We start from the raw sequence: 23,783 nt of genomic DNA on the forward strand, positions 1-23,783 counted from the left end.
CTCTGTGTGTGAGCAGTGAGTTTGAGTTTTGGTTTTACCCTGTCTGTCTATTTGAGTGGGATTATACCCCTCCTGTCCCCCCAGGTTGGGGGGAGAGGGGATATAGACGAAGAAAACTCAAGAGCTAGGGTTAAGAAGGAGGCCCAAACTTCGTCACCATTAGACGTATCTTTGGGAACAGGGACAGCTAGTACCCCCCTAGCCCTAGGGCCAGTGTAGGTGGCAGTGTTCCAAGTTACCTCGTCATTCCCGTAACAGGAACCTACCAACTATCCTTTTATTTTTTTTTTTTACTCAGACAACCCCTTTAAGCTAAAACCATTGGGGATCATGCATAATTTTTGCAGCAGGTCATAAATCAACATCAATCTGAACGATACATAAAGTTTAAATACAACATAAAATAAATAATCACTTTGATAGAAAACCGAAACATAAACAGCTAATATTGTGCAGCGAAAATGTAGCAATGGTCGGCTTAAATGAATCATTCCCCCACTTTCCTTTAAAGTGGGAGGAATTTTAAGGCTAGATCTGGCAGCCACATCCCGGCAAATGTATTGTTCATGGACCGAGTCAGCGCTGACTGTGCCAAAACCGTGGCAGTGCGAGCGCTTGAGGCCTCCGAAACACCTTCTCCAGGCAAACTTGGAGAGCACATTTTCCTGTGAGACAACTCTGCATTTACAGGTTATGCCCCGTTCTAATGCTGAGTTTATGTTGGTTTTCTCAATGCGGCTATAAAAGTCATCATTAATGCAGATTTCCCAATTTCAAAGGCTTAAAAATAGCAATGAAAACTAACCACTTGTGTTTATGGAGCTAAGATGAGAAAAGAGACATGTGTGTAGGACTAATGACAATTTGGTTCTTGTATATAGGGGGCAGTATTATAGTAGTTATATTCTTCTATATAGGGGCAGTATTATAGCAGTTATATTCTTGTATATAGGGGGCAGTATTATAGTAGTTATATTCTTGTACATAGGGGGCAGTATTATAGTAGATATATTCTTGTACATAGAGGGCAGTATTATAGTAGTTACAGTCATATGAAAAAGTTTGGGCACCCCTATTAATGTTAACCTTTTTTCTTTATAACAATTTGGGTTTTTGCAACAGCTATTTCAGTTTCATGTATCTAATAACTGATGGACTGAGTAATATTTCTGGATTGAAATGAGGTTTATTGTACTAACAGAAAATGTGCAATCCGCATTTAAACAAAATTTGACCGGTGCAAAAGTATGGGCACCCTTATCAATTTCTTGATTTGAACACTCCTAACTACTTTTTACTGACTTATTAAGGTGTATCCAATCATGAGAAAAGGTATTTAAGGTGGCCACTTGCAAGTTGTTCTCCTATTTGAATCTCCTATGAAGAGTGGCATCATGGGCTCCTCAAAACAACTTTCAAATGATCTGAAAACAAAGATTATTCAACATAGTTGTTCAGGGGAAGGATACAAAAAGTTGTATCAGAGATTTAAACTGTCAGTTTCCACTGTGATGAACATAGTAAGGAAATGGAAGAACACAGGTACAGTTCTTGTTAAGCCCAGAAGTGGCAGGCCAAGAAAAATATCAGAAAGGCAGAGAAGAAGAATGGTGAGAACAGTCAAGGACAATCCACAGACCACCTCCAAAGACCTGCAGCATCATCTTGCTGCAGATGGTGTCAATGTGCATCGGCCAACAATACAGCGCACATTGCACAAGGAGAAGCTGTATGGGAGAGTGATGCGAAAGAAGCCGTTTCTGCAAGCACGCCACAAACAGAGTCGCCTGAGGTATGCAAAAGCACATTTGGACAAGCCAGTTACATTTTGGAAGAAGGTCCTGTGGACTGATGAAACAAAGATTGAGTTGTTTGGTCATACAAAAAGGCGTTATGCATGGAGGCAAAAAAACACGGCATTCCAAGAAAAGCACTTGCTACCCACAGTAAAATTTGGTGGAGGTTCCATCATGCTTTGGGGCTGTGTGGCCAATGCCGGCACCGGGAATCTTGTTAAAGTTGAGGGTCGCATGGATTCAACTCAGTATCAGCAGATTCTTGACAATAATGTGCAAGAATCAGTGACGAAGTTGAAGTTACGCAGTGGATGGATATTTCAGCAAGACAATGATCCAAAACACCGCTCCAAATCTACTCAGGCATTCATGCAGAGGAACAATTACAATGTTCTGGAATGGCCATCCCAGTCCCCAGACCTGAATATCATTGAAAATCTGTGGGATGATTTGAAACGTGTTGTCCATGGTCGGCGACCATCAAACTTAACTGAACTGGAATTGTTTTGTAAACAGGAATGGTCAAATCTACCTTCATCCAGGATCCAGGAACTCATTAAAAGCTACAGGAAGCGACTAGAGGCTGTTATTTTTGCAAAAGGAGGATCTACAAAATATTAATGTCACTTTTATGTTGAGGTGCCCATACTTTTGCACCGGTCAAATTTTGTTTAAATGTGGATTCCACATTTTCTGTTAGTACAATAAGCCTCATTTTAATCCAGAAATATTACTGAGTCCATCAGTTATTAGATATATGAAACTGAAATAGCTGTTGCAAAAACCCAAATTGCTATGAAGAAAAAAGGTTAACATTAATAGGGGTGCCCAAACTTTTCCATATGACTGTATATTCTTGTACATAGAGGGCAGTATTATAGTAGTTATATTCTTGTACATAGGGAGCAGTATTATAGTAGTTATATTCTTGTACATAGGAGGAGTATTATAGTAGTTATATTCTGGTACATAGGGGCAGTATTATAGTAGTTATATTCTTTTACATAGGGAGCAGTATTATAGTAGTTATATTCTTGTACATAGGAGTCAGTATTATAGTAGTTATATTCTTGTACATAGGAGGCAGTATTATAGTAGTTATATTCTTGTACATAGGGAGCAGTATTATAGTAGTTATATTCTTGTACATAGGGAGCAGTATTATAGTAGTTATATTCTTGTACATAGGGAGCAGTATTATAGTAGTTATATTCTTGTACATAGGGAGCAGTATTATAGTAGTTATATTCTTGTACATAGGGAGCAGTATTATAGTAGTTATATTCTGGTACATAGGGGCAGTATTATAGTAGTTATATTCTTTTACATAGGGAGCAGTATTATAGTAGTTATATTCTTGTACATAGGAGTCAGTATTATAGTAGTTATATTCTTGTACATAGGAGGCAGTATTATAGTAGCTATATTGTTCTACATAGGAGGAGTATTATAGTAGTTATATTCTGGTACATAGGAGGCAGTATTATAGTAGTTATATTTTTGTACATTGGGGGCAGTATTATAGTAGTTATATTCTTGTACATAGGGCAGTATTATAGTAGTTATATTCTTGTACATAGGAGCAGTATTATAGTAGTTATATTCTTGTACATTAGGGGCAGTATTATAGTAGTTGTATTCTTGTACATAGGAGCAGTATTATAGTAGTTATATTCTTGTACATAGGAGCAGTATTATAGTAGTTATATTCTTGTACATAGGAGCAGTATTATAGTAGTTATATTCTTGTACATTGGGGGCAGTATTATAGTAGTTATATTCTTGTACATAGGGGGCAGTATCACAGTAATTACGCAACATTTTCCAGTGTCAGATGTGATGGACGTTGGAAAGGTACTGGTCCAAATTGTATACTAGTTGGAATTTCTGAGGTGGATTGTTTATTTTTTCTTTTATTCCAGATAAGCATTAGCAATACATTTATTCCTGGTTTGTTTATGGAAAAGTTAACTTTTTGGAGAATGAAACACACATGCAGATCATACATATTCAGAGAATTCACCCATGTACCCATAAGGCAGAATAAAGAAGAAATTGAATCAGAAGACTCTCAACTCTCTGTAGAAACCATTAAACGGTATTAAGACTTCCATAAACAAAGCCGTGAGTCAGTGTCCCCATGCGGAACGAGACAATGTCTACAGAACACGCAGTCTCTGGCAGACATCTTAGAGCCTTTGACAGGCAGCAGACATATTTTCTTGGTCGACCCTACATGCATGTCATTCCCGAACACTGGGTCAACGTATCACATTTTTACTTGTTTTCCAGATGGCATCTTGAACACAGTTTATACATAGAAGAGATGCAAAGAGAGTTTACACAATTTGCTTCTTATTACCATGTCTGGCTTTAGGATGAGTCGTGCTTTGGGCAGTAATTTCATATACACATATACTGCCAAAATAGTACAATCATATTCCAACATTGACATAGAGGAGTGGAGAATGTTAAAGGGACTCTATCAGCAGATTTCTGCAATATAAGCTGAAGACAACATGCTGCAAGTGTTAAAACAGAGACTTCAGCCCTGCATCTGTTATCTCATAGTCTTTTTTTGTTTACCTACAATGTTAGCTTAAGCCGCTTATCTTTATCATTAGTGGATCTCAGCAGAGTGTGAGTTGTAGTCTGTCTCCACCCCCTCTGTGATTAGCAGCTTCTGTCTATGGAAATGTAGACTGAAAGCCTGGTGTGGGCGGGAGCAGCTCTTTGAGCTCTGCTACCTGCAAAATCTAAAATTTTTCACTGTGTCAGAATGGCTGCAGCCACTAATCTAAGTAATATATCATTGAACTCAGGGCCTCTTTGCCCACATCATGCTGCTCTGAGATGAGGTAGCAAAAACCTGCTGTCAGATTCCCTTTAAGTAGGATCTAGTGTAAGTTAAAGGTTTAAGAATGTTATGCAGATAGGCTTGTTAGTAACCATATACAGCTCTGCTCAAAGTTTACATACCCCGTCAGATTTTTTTGCTTTCTTTAGAGAATATTTATGACATCACAAAATCTGTTTTTTCCACTCATGGTTAGTGGGTGGGTGAAGCCATTTATTTTCAAACTATTGTGTTTTTTCTTTTTAAATCATAATGACAACCAAAAACATCCAAATGACCCTGATCAAACGTTCACACACCCTGGTGGTTTTGACCTGATAACAAGCACAAAAGTTGACACAAAGGGGTTTGAATGGCTAATAAAGGTAACATCCTCACCTGTGACCTGTTTGCTTGTAATCAGTGTGTGTGCATAAAAGCGGAGTGAGTTTGGGATCTAGACAGACTTTTGCATCTTTAATCCAGCCTTTGAAGTTTCTGGATTGTGAGTCATGGGGAAAGCAAAAGAATTGTCAACAGATCTACGGGAAAAGATAGTTGAACATTTTAAAACAGGAAAAGGATACAAAAAGATATCCAATGAATTGATAATGCCAGTCAACAATGTTCAAACTGTGATTAACAAATGGAAAATATGGAGCTCTGTAAAAACCAAACCATGATGAGGTATACCAACAAAAAGTTCGGCCACAACTGCCAGGAAAATTGATCGGGATGCAAAGAAAAACACACAAATAACATCAGCTGAAATGCAACACTCACTGAAAATTAGTGGTGTGGCTGTTTCAAGATGCACAATAAGGAGGCACGTGAAGAAAAATGGGCTGGATGGTCGAGTCGCCAGAAGAAAGCTACCCTGTTTCCCCGAAAATAAGACAATGTCTTATATTTTTTTTTGCCCTGAAAAAAACACTAGGTCTTATTTTCAGAGGGTTTCTTATTCTCGAGGAGACATGGTTGGGGGTAAGTTTACCGCCCACAAAAAGCAGATCCCCCCCTTCTCAGGATCGTCATACCAGCCCCGGGCATCTGTGTGGCTCCCAGATCTCCCTGTGATCTCCCAGCTGATATGCGGCACGCCGTCCTCCCCTGCATCTGGCTGACACTTGCATAGATCACATCACACACACATCAGATTCCACATCATTCCTTCCTGTGATCTCCCAGGAGCTATGCTCCCCTACAACTGACTGACACTCATATACATCAGATCTCACACACACATATACACTCACATCACATTCCACATCATTCCTCCCTGTGATCTCCCAGCAGCTGTGCTCCCCTGCGTCTGGCCGACACTCACACATCAGAACACAGTCACACATCAGAAAACACAGTCACACATCCGATCGCATACACTCACACATCCGATCGCATATACTCACACACTCACGAAATCGCACCTACCAGTACACTCGTGCACACACACTCACAACATCCGGAGATACCACATGCTTCCGGCCATGTGATCCTCCGGCAGGTCCTGGAAGCTCACTGCACAGCATTGTAGGTCCTTACGCCACCGAGAAGCAAGCAATATCGCTGGATGTGGTGAGTGTGTGGATGCGATCTGTAGTGTGTGTGTGTGTGATCTGATGTGTGTGTGCATGTGTGTTCCGCCGCAGGTCCTTGATGCGCTCACTTGCTCCCGGTCAGCGTCTGGTGAGTATGATCGCGAGGTCTTCTATCTTCTTTCTTCTGTCCTTTGGGGGTGTCCGCTGTCTTTAATGAAGTGTCCTGCAGTGTCTTTAACTTTTTTACCGCTGCAAGACACTTCATTATTGACCGCGACTAGGTCTTATTTTCGTGGCATGTCTTATATTTAAGCCTCCCTAAAAACTCCTGCTAGGTCTTATTTTCAGGGGAGGTCTTATTTTCGTGGAAACATGGTATTATGCTGAAAATGCCACAAAGTATCTCTTCTACAATTCGCCAAACAGCACAGAGACAAGCTTCCAAACTGCTGGAACAAGGTGATTTGGAGTGATGAGACCAAAATTGAACTTTTTTTGCCACAACCATAAATGTTACATTTGGAGAAGTGTCAACAAAGTCTATGATGATAGGAACACCATTCCTACTGTAAAGCACGAAGGTGGATCACTGATGACATGGAGATGCGTGAGCTACAAAGGCACAGGAAATTTGGTCAAAGTTGAAGGAAACATGAATGCAGCATGTCATCAGCAAATACTAGAGGCAAATTTGTACTCATCAGCCCGGAAGCTGTGCATGGGATGTACTTGGACGTTCCATCATGACAACAATCTAAAACACAAGGCCAAGTCGACCTGTCATTGGCTACAGCAGAACAAAGTGAAGGTTCTGGAGTAGCCATCTCAGTCTCCTGACCTCAATATCATTTAACCACTCTGGGGAGAACTCAAACACGCAGTTTATGCAAGAAAGCCCAGGAATCTACAGGAACTGGAGGCTTTTTGCCATGAAGAATGGGCAGCTTTACCATCTGAGAAAATAAAGAGCCTCATCCACAACTACCAGTAGACTTCAAGCTGTCATTGATGTTAGAGGGGGCAAAACACGGTATTAAGAACCGGGTAAGAACTGGGGTATGTGAACTTTTTATCAGGGTCATTTGGATGTTTTTGGATGTCATTTTGATTTAAAGAGGAAACACAGTAGTTTGTCAATAAATGGCTTCACCCAACCACTAACCATGAGTGGAAAAACAGATTTTGTATAATAATTCATATTCTCTGAAAAAAGGCCAAGAAAGCAAAAAAACTGCCGGGGTATGTAAACTTTTGAGCACAACTGTGCAACTTTTTTTTCTAGAGCTCTCTGAATTTTAATCTCCCGACCTTATACAACAATTGTACCTCCTTTCATAAAAAACAGCTGCATGTTAGGACACAAAAATTAGCATTTTTTCTCCCTCTTCGAAAAACCGAAAAGCAGCTCACAAGTCAGCCATGTAATTTGAACATTTTTACTTTATTACGTCGTTCTACACAAAAGGAACCTTTCTCTTCTTGCCATTTGGAAAAGAATCAAGAAAAAAAGCAGTCATCGGCCTTCTGAAAGCACTCCATGGCAGATGTGAGTCTTCACAATCAAAAATGGCTTCTGTCATGGCGAGGGATTGCGGCCCACCTCAGTTCTAATGTTACTTTCAGAGGGGAAACCTCTTACACCAATCCGAATTTAAAAGAATTTCTTTGGTTACATTCCAACCTTTAAAAAGGGTTGGTCAGCTCGGATCCACGCTGATTCCCATGAATTACACAGGCTGTAGGCCTGACCGTCGACATTAATGTACATGGGCACTTTCAAAATGTCCCAAGTCTTGCACAAGTACCAAAAAGGATGAGAGTTTACCAGGGGTCTAAACCCCTTTCATTTTAGGAATCAATGGAGATTCCAGCTAACTGACCTACTGATGTTATGTCTTCTTATAAGGATGGGCGATTCATCATTGGAGATGACCCTCCCGAATCCCTTACACACTCAGCTAGGAAAATAACCTGCTGTCAGACTCTATTGACGGCAACTTATCTTCTGTGAGAACAGTGGATCAGACATGTTAGATCTCAATATGCCTAACCCTCTTTTCCCAGAGATTTGCCATCAGCGGAGAACCCCCATACATCATAGTTGGTTATCCTGTCACTAAAGTTGGTGGGCTCAGCTCATGTTCTAACATGTTTGGGCAGAATAAGGGAAAGTACATGGCTTTAGCCATATGTAGAATATTGGGTGATGTGTCTTCTGTTCTCCGTTGCAACAATCCACCCATTGTATGCGACCTTAGCGACCGACTATACATCTGTCACTTACGTTTACTAGGCCTTCACTGACTCTTTCTAGAATGAACTGTCACTTTCCCTCTCAGTTGACTCCTCCTTGGTTAGGATAGTTCCAACACTTAACTACTTCTAGCCCTTGTCATGGCAGGGGAGAGAAGCTATACCAGCTGTATACGACAACACAAAAGGGGGAAGGAATGCCTTATAGTTAGGAAAAGGGGGAAGTGGTGACCCCTTACAACCCCCTCACTGCCCTCGCAGACCCTATATAGGTTCTGCACCTGTTGCTGTGCTGGATACCTGGGGCCCATTTGCCAGGGTAAGACAGGGCCCTAAGTAAGGATGGAGGGTATGAGCGCTAAGTCAACACCACTAACACTAAAGGAAGACACAAGGGAAACACGACTGCAACCATCAGAGCACTGGTAGATAGCAAAAGACAAACACTTATCTGAGCAGCAGCAACCACAGAAGTCTCTGGAGCAACAGAGGACGACCTCTCCAGACATTAACAAGGAGCAAACTATAAACTACACCCAAATATCCCTAGGGTGAGGTTAATAAATGAAGTCAGAGGATTAAAGCTGTAAGGACAACAGTTCTCGAGGGTCATACAGTCTGCCTGCTGAAGAAACAGGGAACTGTCAGATAACACGTGCTGCCAATCTCTGCGATCTTCTAGCACTCGTTGCCGGTCAGCCAGCCATGATCGTGACAGGCTGTGACACATCCGTAACAGCCCTGTAGGCAACTTCCTTACTAAACATCCTCATATAAATACTGTTGATTATTCAATACGCCATCACAGGAACAAATGACAATATATCATATTACATTATAGTCCTATATTCTTACATATGCTCAAACACCACTCCATAGAAACCTCTCCTCACAGGAGTTTTACATTAAGGAGAAACTGGGAGTTCAGAACCTAGTGACTAGTAGGAGTCCCAATGGTGGTGACCCAGCAATCCTATATTTATCACTAAACTTTGGATATGTTATAAATGGTGGATAACCCCTTTATGATTCTGAAATCCTTTAAGTTGTGGTTTCCCAACAACCGAAGACGTAGACGTATCAGTTCCTAGAGTCTATGGGGTAACTTTTCTCCTTTTTGGAGAGTGACACGCCAGGTCTGGCATGAGTGCTGAACTATTTGTACTAAATTAGACAAAACATAGTTACTTTCTTCCACAAACAGCGCCACACCAGTCTAGAGGTTGTGTTAAGTATTGCAGCTCAGCTCTTCTAAAGTGAATGGTCTACCCTGCCTTTATACATGCCCTTCTTGCCAATTCATTGCCCAAATTCATTAACTTAAGAACCGGTATATAAGATGGATATTGTGGGCTTTGATTAGGCTTTTCGTCCGTATGGTAAATTGTTACTACATCCCCTTGGCTTCAGGACATTTTCATCATCGGATTTATAAATAAATGTGTTTTTTCGCTGTCATGGACTTTCCAAAAGATGGAAAACAGAGCGTCTGCCAAGGGCCCTGAGAGGGTGGATGATCCCATACAAGCAGACATCAATGGCGGCGTGTTGGCGGTATGAGGCAGCCCTCTGTGATGATGTGTGAGCTGTAAATAGTCTGAGAGCTATGACATCGGCCGTGGAATTCACTTCTCTAATTTGTTTTGCACACATGATCTATCACGGCGGCTTGTACCCTGATACTCTCCGGGGTGCCCTGTATTACATCCACAGACGGGAAATGATTCCATTTTATGGTGTCTTTTACTCTTGGAAGTTATTAAACCGCGTTGGAACTTCTGCTTTCACTGATGGAGTCATCTTGTTCTGTTTCTTGACTTTTCGTCACGTGAGGTAAGGATGGCAGCAAAGGTCGGACTTTATTTTACTGGAACATGTGACGTCATCAAAAGATGATCCAAAATTGGGATATTGGCTACACAGAATGACTAAAAAAAGTGAACTTATTTTGTAGACTTCATGGATATATTTGAGGAGTCGCCATAGAAGGTGGTCATGTTGGGACATAGATGGAAGGGTCTGGTGCCAAATTGTCTCTAGAATAATCAAAGATTTCATCACTTGGAGAGGGAAAAAGGCCTAAAAGTCCAAATTGTATCCAATCGCAGGAATGTGGACAGTCAAATATGGCTTCCATTATGTCACGCTCCCCGGCTCCCCTGCTAGGCTCCCCGGCTCCCCTGCCATGCTCCCCGGCCCCTCTGCCTTGCTTACCGGCTCCCCTGCCACGCTTCCCCGCTCTCAGGTCGCGCTCCGCCACTCCCGTGCCAGGCTTCCCGGTCCCCCGCTCCACAGCCTTCCTGCTCCATCGCCTGCGGTCCCCAGGCAGCCCGGTCCCCGCTCCCGGCGCCCGTCGGCATCTCTGCCTCAGCCCGGCTCTCCTGCTTCCTACTCACCGCTCCCTCCTCTGGCTTCTGGCACCCGGGCCTCGCGCATGCGCATTAGGGCGCGCGCGCGGTCATTGACCCTCTCTTAAAGGGCCAGCACCTAGAAACAGGAAATTGCATAGACAGGTACAGGGTATATTAAGAATCACTTTCCTGGTGGGCGGGGCCTGTTCTACGTGTTTAGCAAGCTAGTGTTCAGGTCCCCTATTGCTTTGCCCTGTGCTTTGCCTGCATTAACCCTGTCCTGTCTCGTAGAGCCTGTCCTGCCACGCCAGCCGCTCCAAACCACGCTCATTCCTGTACCCTGACGGTGACTTCGGCGCATGTTCCACCATCTCTGCAGCTCCGCCAGTCTCCAGTCCCTGGCTCCGTTTGGTGACCCGTTCCATCGCTCAGCAAGTTCCGGATCCCGCCTGACCTTACCACCTGGCCTCGGACTCTGAGCCTCGTCACCCGGACCACCGTCCAGAACTCTGTCCACCTTTCCTGCTCCCCTACGGACTGTCCGGCTACCAATAGTGCTTCGGCTGCCGTGCACCCAGACCCTCTGGCGGGGTGACCTGCCTGGCTGCCTCCTCAAGAGAAACCGGTGTACGGTCCAGAGGTTCCACCACCCGGACGTTACACATTATGTCAACAGACGAAGGCCAACCACATTTGTATTGATGCTTTTAAGGGGGAATTCTTGATAGACGAAGCCAGACTTTGAAGAGAAATCTTTAGTTATGTTCCGACCACTGGTAGGGGGTCGTCAACTGGGATGTTTATTAATCTGAATAAAACGACACAGGTTCCTAGCCAGGGGCACATCCAAAATAACGTTGGATCAAATATTAAAGCATTGCACCAGATGGAGAAGACATAGTTTACCGAGGGCCATGACCTCTTCTTTGTTTATTATTATTAATGGTTGGCACCCACCCCAGGTTTCAGCTCTCAGTACCAACTGATAAGTACCATGTCACCTTCTACAAACGTAAAATATATTGGCATTACATCATTAGAGGACTCGAAAAGCATGGAAGAGTTGTAAAAATTAAATTTTTGGGTATTCATCTGGATTTGGGAGTCACTAAATTGGATCTTAGTTTTTGATGGCTTGGTGGTTTGCACTATGATATGGATCCAAGTTGATGTCCTACTTCATTTAGGATCAAGGGTTATTTCTTCTTCCTTCCATACAATTTTTAGTATTGAAAGTCGCCAGTAAATCTGACCATGGCAAATTTGGCACCGTGTCCACAGATTGACTTTAAATTGATCTTCTAATCTGTTGGATGCCACTCAAAGGTGAGCAGAGAAATCAGGGAATCAGAAGTCTACACAATGCGTAAACCACAGGACAATCACAGATACTAGACATCATAAATTCCACAAGATTTCAGCACAGAAAGGATTAATGAATCCAGCAAAGTTTAGATTTTTCATTTTATTATATTTTTTGCCCTTCATGACGAAATACAGACTTTTTAGAAAGAGAATAACTAGATTAAACACACAACTGAGCTGTCAATGCCGATCAGCGTCCGAGGCCAATTAGGATGAAAAATATAACCTGAGACAAAAGTTTGCATAATAAGATTTGTAAATCTGTCCAAGGAGAAAAACAGAGAAAGGAGAAAATCTCTGACCTTGTTTTCATTGCTTAAAGTGCAAGAGCCAAAGTATAATTTATACTTCCTGTATGAGGACCACCGGACATAATGAGTAATGAGTAGAGATGAGCGAACCTATTCAGTTTGCCAGTGACATAATGACACTGATGGTACAGGATATTGACACTGACGCTGGGGGTACAGGATAATGACACTGACACTTGGGGTACAGGATAATGACACTGACACTCAGGGTACAGGATAATGACACTGACACTGGGGGTACAGGATAGTGACACTGACACTAGAGGTACAGGATAATGACACTGACACTGGGGTACAGGATAATGACACTGACACTGGGGGTACAGGATAGTGACACTGACACTAGAGGTACAGGATAATGACACTGACACTGGGGGTACAGGATAATGACACTGACACTGGGGGTACAGGATAATGACACTGACACTGGGGGTACAGGATAATGACACTGACACTGGGGGTACAGGATAATGACACTGGCACTTGGGGTAGAGGATAATGACACAGATATTTGGGGTACAGGATAGTGATGCTGACACTTCGGGTACAGGATAATGACACTGATACTTGGGATACAGGATAGTGATGCTGACACTTGGGGTACAGGATAATTACACTGGCACTGGGGGTACAGGATAATGACACAGATACTTGGGGTACAGGATAGTGATGCTGACACTTGGGGTAAAGGATAATAACACTGACACTGAGGGTACAGGATAATGACACTGACATTTAAGGTACAGGATAATGACACTGATACTTGGGTTACAGGATAGTGATGCTGACATTGGGGTACAAGATAATGACACTGGCACTTGGGGTACAGGATAATGACACTGACACTGAGGGTACAGGATACTGACACTGACATTTAAGGTACAGGATAATACACAGATACTTGGGGTACAGGATAGTGATGCTGACAGTTGGGGTACAGGATAATGATACTGATACTTGGGGTACAGGATAGTGATGCTGACACTTGGGGTCCAGGATAATGACACTGACACTTGGGGTTCAGGATAATGACACAGATACTTGGGGTACAGGATAGTGATGCTGACACTTGGGGTACAGGATAATGAGACTGGCACTTGGGGTACAGGATAATGACACTGACACTGAGGGTACAGGATAATGACACTGACATTTGGGGTACAGGATAGTGACACTGATACTTGGGGTACAGGATAATGACACTGGCACCTGGGGTACAGGATAATGACTCAGATACTTGGGGTACAGGATAGTGATGCTGACACTTGGGGTACAGGATAATGACACTGACACTTGGGGTACAGGATAATGACACTGACACTGAGGGTACAGGATAATGACACTGACATTTGGGGTACAGGATAATGACGCTGACATTTGGGGTACAGGATACTGAAACTGAAACTTGGGGTACAGGATAATGACATTGACACTTGGGGTACAAGATAATGACACTGACACTAGGAGTACAGGATAATGATACTGAAACTTGGGGTACAGGATAATGACACTGACACTTGGGGTACAGGATAATGACACTGACACTTGGGGTACAGGATAATGACACTGACACTTGGGGTACAGATAATGACACTGACACTTGAGGTACAGGATAACTACATGGTGAGACATGGTGTCAGTGACATTCGGCCCCATAGCAGCTATAGTCACATCATTGGCTTTGTGGCTATTCACCTTGTAAACACTTTTTGATAGTCACTCGATATATTCTGTAGCTCTGTTTATAACCTTATATATATATACTGTGTGTGTGTGTATATATATATATATATATATATATATATATATATATATATATATATCCATATCTGTGTATATTGAGCTGACAGTGAGGTTACCACGTGCCGTACTTTTTCTGCGGTCGTCAGTCCTGGGCCGCTCTCACCTTTACGATGAGTCATGAGCACTGGGACCATTAGAAACCACATGCAGTAAAGTGAGGCCTTTAGTTTCCTGCTAAGTGCAGCCTCCCCTGTGTCACAGCAATTTCATCATTGTGGTAATTCCTCCTGGCAGGGTCTGCCCCGCTCCTTCCTGTATGTGCTGCCCTGTGTCACTAACACTGGTAATGGATGTTGGAGGAACTATGAGATGAAAGCTTTCCTTCTCGCGGACGCCTCTTGGTGATACCAATTTACCCCTGCCTGGCTGTTACCTGCTTCCATCTCGGCTGGGCTCGGTGACATAAGTCCCCGGACTCATTACTGTGGAGATCAGCGGCCTTCCACATAAATGTAAAGTCCTAAACCTAAACCACATGTTGGAAACACAAGGCGCTTTTACAGATGCTGCAGGAAAACACTCAACTGTTGATACTTAAAGGGGAAGTCCTATTATTATATATGGACACCAGATTTAACAACTTCTTCAAGAACAGTCAACAGGGTCTTCAAGGACTAGGTATTTGATAAGACATCCATGTGTGATTGGTTGGTGTCCAAATATAGATGTGCTGCCCCTGCAGTGGTGGAACCGCTCAGATCCGGGGCTTGCTGTGGCTCGAGGGTCTCCAGACCCGGGGCTCGCGGCCACTTCAAATGCAAAGGTGGGAGTTTACAGGGGATAAGAGTTCGTCACGCCACCCGTGGTTCGCGGTAATGGGAGTACCGCCGCTGCCGTTGGAGTACCCAGAGGAGGTGGAGTGGGGCAGCAGATGACGCTCCCTCCAGGGTAGGGGAGGCCCCGGGACTCTGGATGATGGAGGTGTAGTGGAGCGTGGTGCAGATTAGCAGCAGGGGAGGACAGCGTACTCACTCAGGCAGTGTTGGTAGTGTTGCGACCTCAAAGCAGACTTTGACACAAAGGTAAACCAAGCCTCTGGGTGCCGCTGCCACTTCAGGGGAGCTCGTCCAGGAGTCCGCTCCCTTTGGTATTGCTGATGGTCTGTACCTTGCCTCCATGCACTGTATTTTAGATGTTCTGAGTGACCCCTCTGCTTGAAGCTGTCGGGGTCCCGCTCACCACTGTGAAGTAGGGAAGCCTTGCTCTCGATGGCTGACACTTGGGATTCAGTGGGCCGCATAAGCTGGAAAGCCATATCCCCCTCTTTGTGTTGATGCCTTCGATCTCTGAGCTCTTGGGTAAAGTTCATAAAGAGACTGCACCGGTACTGGTTTGGTTACTAGGTACTCCGGTGCCGACCATTCCCCAAAACTAAGCCTGACACTTTTCTCCAATACCCTGCGACCGGGTCTCTGACTCCTTCGGTCCCAGACACCGTCTGCGACCTAGCCAACGTCTCCCAGGGAGCTCCAACTCCCTCCAGCTCCTCACTCTTTGAGGGCTACCACTGCTCTGACTCTGCCCCCCCCCCACCAGTCTGCCTGACCCTTAGGCGGGTGGCCCTGTTCCAGCTAGACCACCCACTGGTGTGCCTGACAGGGTGTGGTGTGAGGTGTCACTAGGATTTGCATGCTGATGGAGCAATACCAAAAGTTAGGATCCCAGAACCATGGGGGGTTGAGTCCTGTACCAGAAGGAAAGGGGTGAAGTACCCTGTGACACCCTGACTAGTTCAGGGGCGTCACATAGAGATTTTTGAGGTCAGGGTCACATTTTGATGGCTTTTCCATTGTCAAAAATGGGAAAAAAAGCTCATTGTCACAATGTGACTTGTTGGATAACGAGCGATAGTGGTCCCTCATGCTAGAGGATATTAGTGTATTCCTAACCTCAGGGATTCTCCTGATGGTGGAGACGCCTGAGTCCCTTTCCCGGCCATGCACCTGACCAGACCTAATCTGATTTTTCCCTTCCCTTCCCACCAGGGAAGGGCAGGCAGGAGTGAGATGTTAAACACAAATGAAGACACACAAGGGAAAACCAAACCTCTGACACACTGCACACACATGATAGGACAATAAGAGATTCAGGAGGAAAACAAGAGCAAGAAGGATACTACAAAACAAAAGGGGTAAACTCCACAACCGCACAAAGCAGCAAGATAGTCTGGGACACCACAGCACACCAGAACAACTAAGATAAACTATAGCTGGCATAGGAGGGAGTACCCAGCCAGCATATATAGGCAGGGAACAGATGTGATAGGCTACCTCACAACAGATGATCAAATGGAGCAAACTTGATTAACTCTTGCTAGCCTGCTTATTAATCAGCACACAGCAGGTCGACGCCGGATTCCCCCTGCATTACTTTGCTCCCAAACACCAGAGAATCTCTCAGGAGGATTGTCACAATCTGCAATCTGAACAGGAACTGATGCCACCATGACAGTCGGCAAAGTTAGTGAAAATCTCTCTGTGACACTCCATAAACCTTACAAAACTTGGTGGTTTTTTGGTTCCCTAATTAGAGTACAGTTGTCTATTCTCCAATTCTGGGAGAAAGGGTAGACCTCCTAGTCTCTTGAGAGAGTTGGAAAATCTTCTTGGCACTACAGAAGCCTCGTGGACCTCTTGGAAAGTAATATCCATGGTCACCAGCATCCCAATGCACATTTCGGGGATGTGAATTGGAGCGATTAAAGCGAATCTGTCAGTACAGCAGGTTTTTGCTATGTAAGCTGAAGACTGCATGCTGTAAGGGTTGGCACAGAGAATTCAGGGATACCTGTCTTGTCAAGGCCCAATCTGTTGTTTATCTGCTATGTTTGATTAACCAGCAGGACTTCATTGCTCAAACTACAATGTCATGAATTCGGCAATCCAGCACACCCCCTCCTGTGATTGACACCTCACTCTCAATGTACAATCTCTATAGAGAGCCTACTGTTGGCAGGGACAGCACTCTCCGCTCTGCTACATGACTAATGCTAAAAATTCTGATTGTGTCAGAACGGCTGCAGCCAGTAATCTAAGTGATACATCATTGGATTCAGGATCTCCTTCTCTACATTATGCTGCTTTCAGATGAGGTAGCAAAAACCTGCTGACAGATCCCTTTAAGGGGACTCAGTGTTACATAGTTACATAGTTACTAAGGTTGAAAAAAGACCTAGGTCCATCTAGTTCAACCTTCCTCCACAAGTTCTACACCTGGTCACCAAGTCATTTATAACCAACAATGTTGTGTGTACTGAGGAAATCATCCAGCCCTTTTTTGAAAGCTGTTATAGTATCTGCCATTACTACCTCTTGTGGTAGGGCATTCCACAGTCTGACTGCTCTAACTGTAAAGAACCCTTTCCTATTTAGCTGTTGGAATCGCTTTTCTTCCACTCGCAGTGAGTGCCCCCTGGTCCTTAGTACTGTCTTCGGAAGAAATAAGTCATGTGCCAGTCCTTTATATTGACCACACATGTATTTATACATTTAAATGAGATCTCCTCTGAGACGTCTTTTTTCTAAGCTAAACATATCTAACTTTTTCAACCTGTCATCATATGTGAGGCCTTCCATTCCTTGTAATAGTCTAGTTGCCTGCCTTTGAACTGACTCTAACTTCTGAATGTCCTTTTTAAAATGTGGAGCCCAAAACTGGATCCCGTATTCCAGATGTGGCCTTACAAGTGATTTATAGAGGGGTAACAATACGTTGGGATCACGGGATCTAATCTCTCTTATTATACACCCTAGAATCTTGTTTGCTTTTGCAGCTGCTGCTGGACATTGAGTGCTGCTGCTCAGCTTATTTGTAATGAGAATACCCAAGTCCTTCTCCTGTGTTAAAAAATTGCACTCTCTATTCCCTTGCAAGAGCATTTTAAAAAGTTGCCAAGTATGGAATAAATTTTATTTGAGCAGGTTATACTAAGAAGCAAGATGTCGAAGACATAATGACCTCGTCTATGGTTTCCACCTGAGGTTAGGGGAGTTGGATTTGAGTTGTCCCATTTATCTAAAGGTATAAAATTTATGTAAACATATCTTATGTGTATTACAAAAATTTTTGGATCTAAACCCAATGTGTTTATGTAATGTGTCCATTGCCCTTTCCTGTACATACAGATAAGGGAATCCACCATTGATAGACCAGTCTGTCTTTGGCTCATCTCGCACTGGGTTTGTTCACATGTAAAAATTCATTACTACCCCATACGTATTTGATCAGTGGCTAATCACTGATTGACCAACTTGTATACCATATGTATGGGTTAGCGCAATATCCAATAAGCAGTCCTCCGAAAGGTCAGTGATCAGTGGCATCTCATCTTGTTGCTAATTTCTAATAAATTTCATATTTGTCAAAAAAAAAAAAAATAGATTGAAAGATGTAATAATTCTGACTGATGTGAAAATCAGTCACTGAGTCAACCTTACTACAGATTCCCCCGTATCGCGGAACCCCCTCAGCATTCAGAGTGCACTCAGCATTAATGATTGCTCCATTAAACAGTAATCAGACCACCCACCCCCGTCCCCCTGGGTATTTTTAACCTCCATTCAATGTATTTCTTCACAGTTCAGGCTATATTACCTCTGAAGGTATTCATGTAGTGTGTCATCTGCAGCTTGTCAGTGTAAATAAACTGGGGATGTCATCGATGTATCACAGACTCCCAAGTTCTCCCATGCAAAGAACATGCTTCACTACCTGGGCTATGCCATTAACCCCTGTCTTGCAATGGAAAAATAGATTTCCTATAGTGCTAATCTTTAGTTTTTTTGTAATCCAAATAGGTATATATATATATATATATATATATATATTATACATACACGCAGTGTATATTTTTAATACATAGCACCAAATCCCCTGTGTAGGCAAAGGTTATGTCTATCTGCATTTCCTACTACAGATATGGAGCTTACTGCAGCCCCCACAGGAGGGACCTCAGGAGCTTTCTGCAGCCACCACTAGAGGGAGCTCAGGAGATTGCTACAGCCACCACAGCCACCACAGCAGGGCGCTAGGGAGCTTACTGCAGCCACCACTAGAAGGAGCTCAAGAGCTTACTGCAGTCTGCAGCCACATCTAAAGCTAGATCAGGAGCTTACAGCAGCCACTACTGCAGAAGAGGTAGACCGGTAGCTTACTGCAGCTACCACTAGAGGTAGATCAGGATGTTACTGCAGCCACCATTAGAGGGAGCTCTGGAGCATACTGCAGCCAGCACTAGAGGGAGCTTATTGCATTCACTAATAGAGGGAGCTCCAAAGCTTACTGCAGCCACCACTAGAGGGAGGTCAGGAGCTTATTGCAGCATAACTAAAGCTAGATCAGGAGCTCAGCCATTACTAAAGCTAGATCAGGAGCTTATAGCAGTCACAACTAAATTTAGATCAGGAGCTTACAGCAGCCACAACTAAAGCTAGATCAGGAGCTTACAGCAGCCACTACTAGAGGTAGACCAGGTACTTATTGCAGCCACCACCAGAGGTAAATCAGGAGCTTACGTCAGCCACTGCTAGCATAGATCAGGAGCTTAATGCAGCCACCACTAGAGGTAGATCAGGGGTTTATTGCAGGCACCACTAGGGGTAAATCAGGAGCTTACTGCAGCCACCACTAGCGGTTAATCAGGAGCTTACTGCAGCTACCACTAGAGGTAGATCAAGAGCTAACTGCAGCCACCACTAGAGGTAGATCAGGAGCTTACTGCAGCCACCACTAGGGGTAGATCAGGAGCTTACTGCAGCCACCACTAGAGGTAGATCAGGAGCTTACTGCAGCCACCACTAGAGGTAGATCAGGAGCTTACTGAAGCCACCATTAGAGGTAGATCAGGAGCTTACTGAAGCCACCTCTAGAGGTAGATCAGGAGCTTACTGCAGCCACCACTAGAGGGAGCTCTGCAGCTTATAGCAGGCATTACTAGAGGGAGCTCAGGAGCTCCCAGCAGAAAATACTAGAGGGAGCTTACTGCAGCAGGGAGTGTAGTGCATGCAACATTAAGAACAACTCAGGAGTTTACTGCATTCCAGGAATTTTCTTCATAGTGTTTATAAATTAAATTCAGTAATTAGTCAATATGAAGTAAGTTAACTCTAGTGATAGCTGTAGATATTTTTTGGTTTTGGTTAATGTTGGCAGAATTGTGCAAACAGTGTAAAATTTATAGCCAGTCCCTCTGACTCTCACATCCTTCCCATGGTCACAGAATCCGGAATCACCCAAATATTCATGCTTGGCCTGTCAGTGACTTAATGCAGTTGCAAGCACGGACAAACAGCCTCTGCTCATTACAGCACAGATCTATGGGGATGTTTCCGAACTGCCTGACCCTGGCCATTAATATTAAATATCATACTCTGTGCATTAACATCTGTGTATGAAAGCATCCACCAGATCTATGAAGAGAGGCTGGAAGAGTCAGAGGACAGTCAGGACTTCTAAAAGCCTCGTGGATGAGAGCCGCGCGATGGAAACTGTTCACCATAAAGTATTAGAAAATCTGTAGCTGCTTTCTTTCAAACATAGCACCACTGTTGTCCAGATTTCAGCTTGGCACCATTTACATCGCTGAAGATTAAGCTAATCAAACAACTGTATAGCATTTAAAGTTTTTAACTAACACAGAAAAACAACAACATGCGTTTCGCATTCACAGCTTCATCTGGGAACCCAACTGCAGGGTGTCCTCTAGTGACCATCTAAGTTGTAAATGGTCGCTATGTATCGCAGTGGAGGAGGTCCTCTGCAATGTAAAACCTAAAATATTTACTATTGGACTTATAGACCCACAAGTCTTGTTACTGTATTATGGGACAGGTGTACGAATTGTTAGAGTGCTGAGTGGCTCTGGCTATTCACATACCTCCACCCATGGGTGTGTCTGGTGTGATATCTAAGACTGGTTGTTTGATCACATGTCTCTGTGTGCTTGGAAGCAGTTTACTTCCTGGAGGCACCCTGCGTGCAGACCACGTGTGTTTAGAGCTGGCTGGAGACTTCCCTGGAGATACACTGGCTAGGAGGCCAAGTGTCTAAAGAGCCTGTGGTCGCTCTGTGTTTAGGATGCAGCAGTTCTCCTGGGGGTCTGGACTGCCAGAAGTCAGTGTGTGGAGCAAGACACAGTTCCTGGACGGTGATTGCAGTGAGGCAGTTTCCTAAACGTCAGTGCTGGCATGAGTAAGTGTGTGGACCCTTGCTCAAGCTCCAGAAAGGTATCCTCACAAAGTCGGGTTGTATACTGACTGAGGTCTGCGAGCGGACAGCACTCAATACCTCCACTGGGATACTGCTGAGTAGGATTGTATCCGAAGCCATGCGGGCATACCCGCGGATGAAACAGACTGTGTCATATACCCTGTTTGTATTACTTTGAAGCTGCAAGAAGGCCTTTATGTTGATGTAATGCTGTTTGTGTGTGAATAAACCAATCGGACTGTTTAAATAGAAAACCATTCCTATGTGTCTTAAATTAGCAACCAAGCGACTATGAGTAAGGACCATGTTCTAGGGTCCGAAACAAGTCAGGTTTTGGTCATGTTTTTTAGTTTTGTATGTATTTTTAACATTATGATCTAAATAAAACAGAAGCATTTTTTATTCATCTTCCTGGCTGTTACGCTCACCGAGGAGCGGCGAGCGTCCGGAGGTGGACCCACTGGACCGTGTACCGGACTCCCCCGAGAAGGCGACCAGCAGCGAACCCCTATACAGGGACTGTGCGGCGCCTCCCCAGAAGGCCTAAATGCACGGCAGCCAGGAACCGGTAGTAGGAGTCTCTGTAGGGCCAGGTGTAGCAAGGTTGTGACGTCCACAGCCGGCAGAACACGGAAACGGCACCGGAGATGTTCACAGCAGGTGACGTCCACAGCAGGTACGGTACAGATAATGTCCACGGCAGGTAGGGTCCGGTGACGTCCACTGTAGGTATGAGCGGTGATGTCCACTGCGGGTATGGCCGGTGACGTCCACTGCGGGTATGTATAGATAGTGTCCGCGGCAGGTATGGCACGGTGACGTCCACGGTAGGTATAAGCGGTGACGTCCCCAGCCGGAATGGTATAGATGGCACTACAGTGAGACAAAGGATTAGAACCAGGTATCAAATGCACGGATATCAAATAATAGCACAAACGGCTCTGGGCACTGGCAATGCACTAATAGAGGCGTTGCTCGGGCGCCTGCTGCCAGGGGAGGTGAACTTAAATACCATATGGCAACAGGTGACCTCTGAGGTCACTTCCAGGTAATTGGGCGCTACCACTTTAAGAAAGGGGGTGTGGCCTCGCGCACAGCCTAGAATCAGACACTGCAGAACTGTGTGTGCTCTGCAGACAGGAAGAGGCTGAAGCAGCCCCAGGAGCATAATGTCTGACCCGGGAGTGAGCAGGAGCAGAGTCATGAGACCGGTAAGAGGAAGGCAGTCGCTGCCTGGGGCTATGACTGGGAGTGCAAGTGGGAGCCATGCTGGGACTGGGCACATGTGAGGGAGCGCGCCCCCCACGGGGTCTGGTGGGACCAGGCGCTACACTGGCTGGATTCCTGTTATGGTGCTGGATGTTTTTCTACATACTTTGAAGTTTGTTCCCCTTGGCCTCCAACCTGGTGATCCTCCGTGCATCAAATATTTTTTCATATTCAAGGCATAAAACCGTAGGCTGAATACTTTTTTTGTTTTTTGGTTGTATCATATACCCTGTTTGTATTACTTTTAAGCTGCAAGAAAGCCTTTGTTATGTTGCTGCAATGCTGTTTGTGTGTGAATAAACCAACTGGACTGTTTAAAAAGAAAACCATTCCTATGTGCCTTAAATTAGCAACCAAGCGACTATCCCCCAGTACATTCAGTGAGCACAGTCTCACAGTCTTTACACCTTTACTCATCAGCACTATTGATAGAATTTCATAAATTTGATACATGAGAATACCCCTTTAAGGCTAAGTTCACACTTCCGTTGTTTTGAATCAGTCACAATCCGTAGCCTTGAGGAATTACAGTATCCTGCAAAATATTTTACAGGAATCCTGTTTTTCCCCATAGACTTCTATTAGTCACCGATTGCGACTGATGATGCTGCGTTGCATCCGCTGCGTCGCGGTCAGTCGTTTTTTACTGACCGCCGGGCGGGAGCAACGCAGCCTGTAACGTTTTTTGAGCAGCGCGATCCGTAGGATTTTGCTGCACATGCTCTCTCTGGCTCCCTGCCCCCGTAACCAGGATAAACATCGGGTAACCAAACAATGCGCTTTGGTTAGTTACCCGATATTTACAGTGGTTACGGGTGCAGGGAGCCAGCGCTAAGCGGTGTATGCTGGTAACCAAGATAAATATCGGGTAACCAAGCAAAAAGTGCTTTGCTTATACCCGATATTTACCCTGGATACAGTGTGCAAGGAGGCCGACACTTCACCACTCGGCTCCACCCCCTCCCGCACTCCGCATGTGTACACACTCACACTCACACACACACACACACACTTGTCCTTAACCCTGCAGTCCCCGTGGCACTTAAGTCCTCAGC

This window comes from Anomaloglossus baeobatrachus, chromosome 5 (assembly GCF_048569485.1).
Source record: "Anomaloglossus baeobatrachus isolate aAnoBae1 chromosome 5, aAnoBae1.hap1, whole genome shotgun sequence".
NCBI classification, from domain to species: Eukaryota; Metazoa; Chordata; class Amphibia; order Anura; family Aromobatidae; genus Anomaloglossus; species Anomaloglossus baeobatrachus.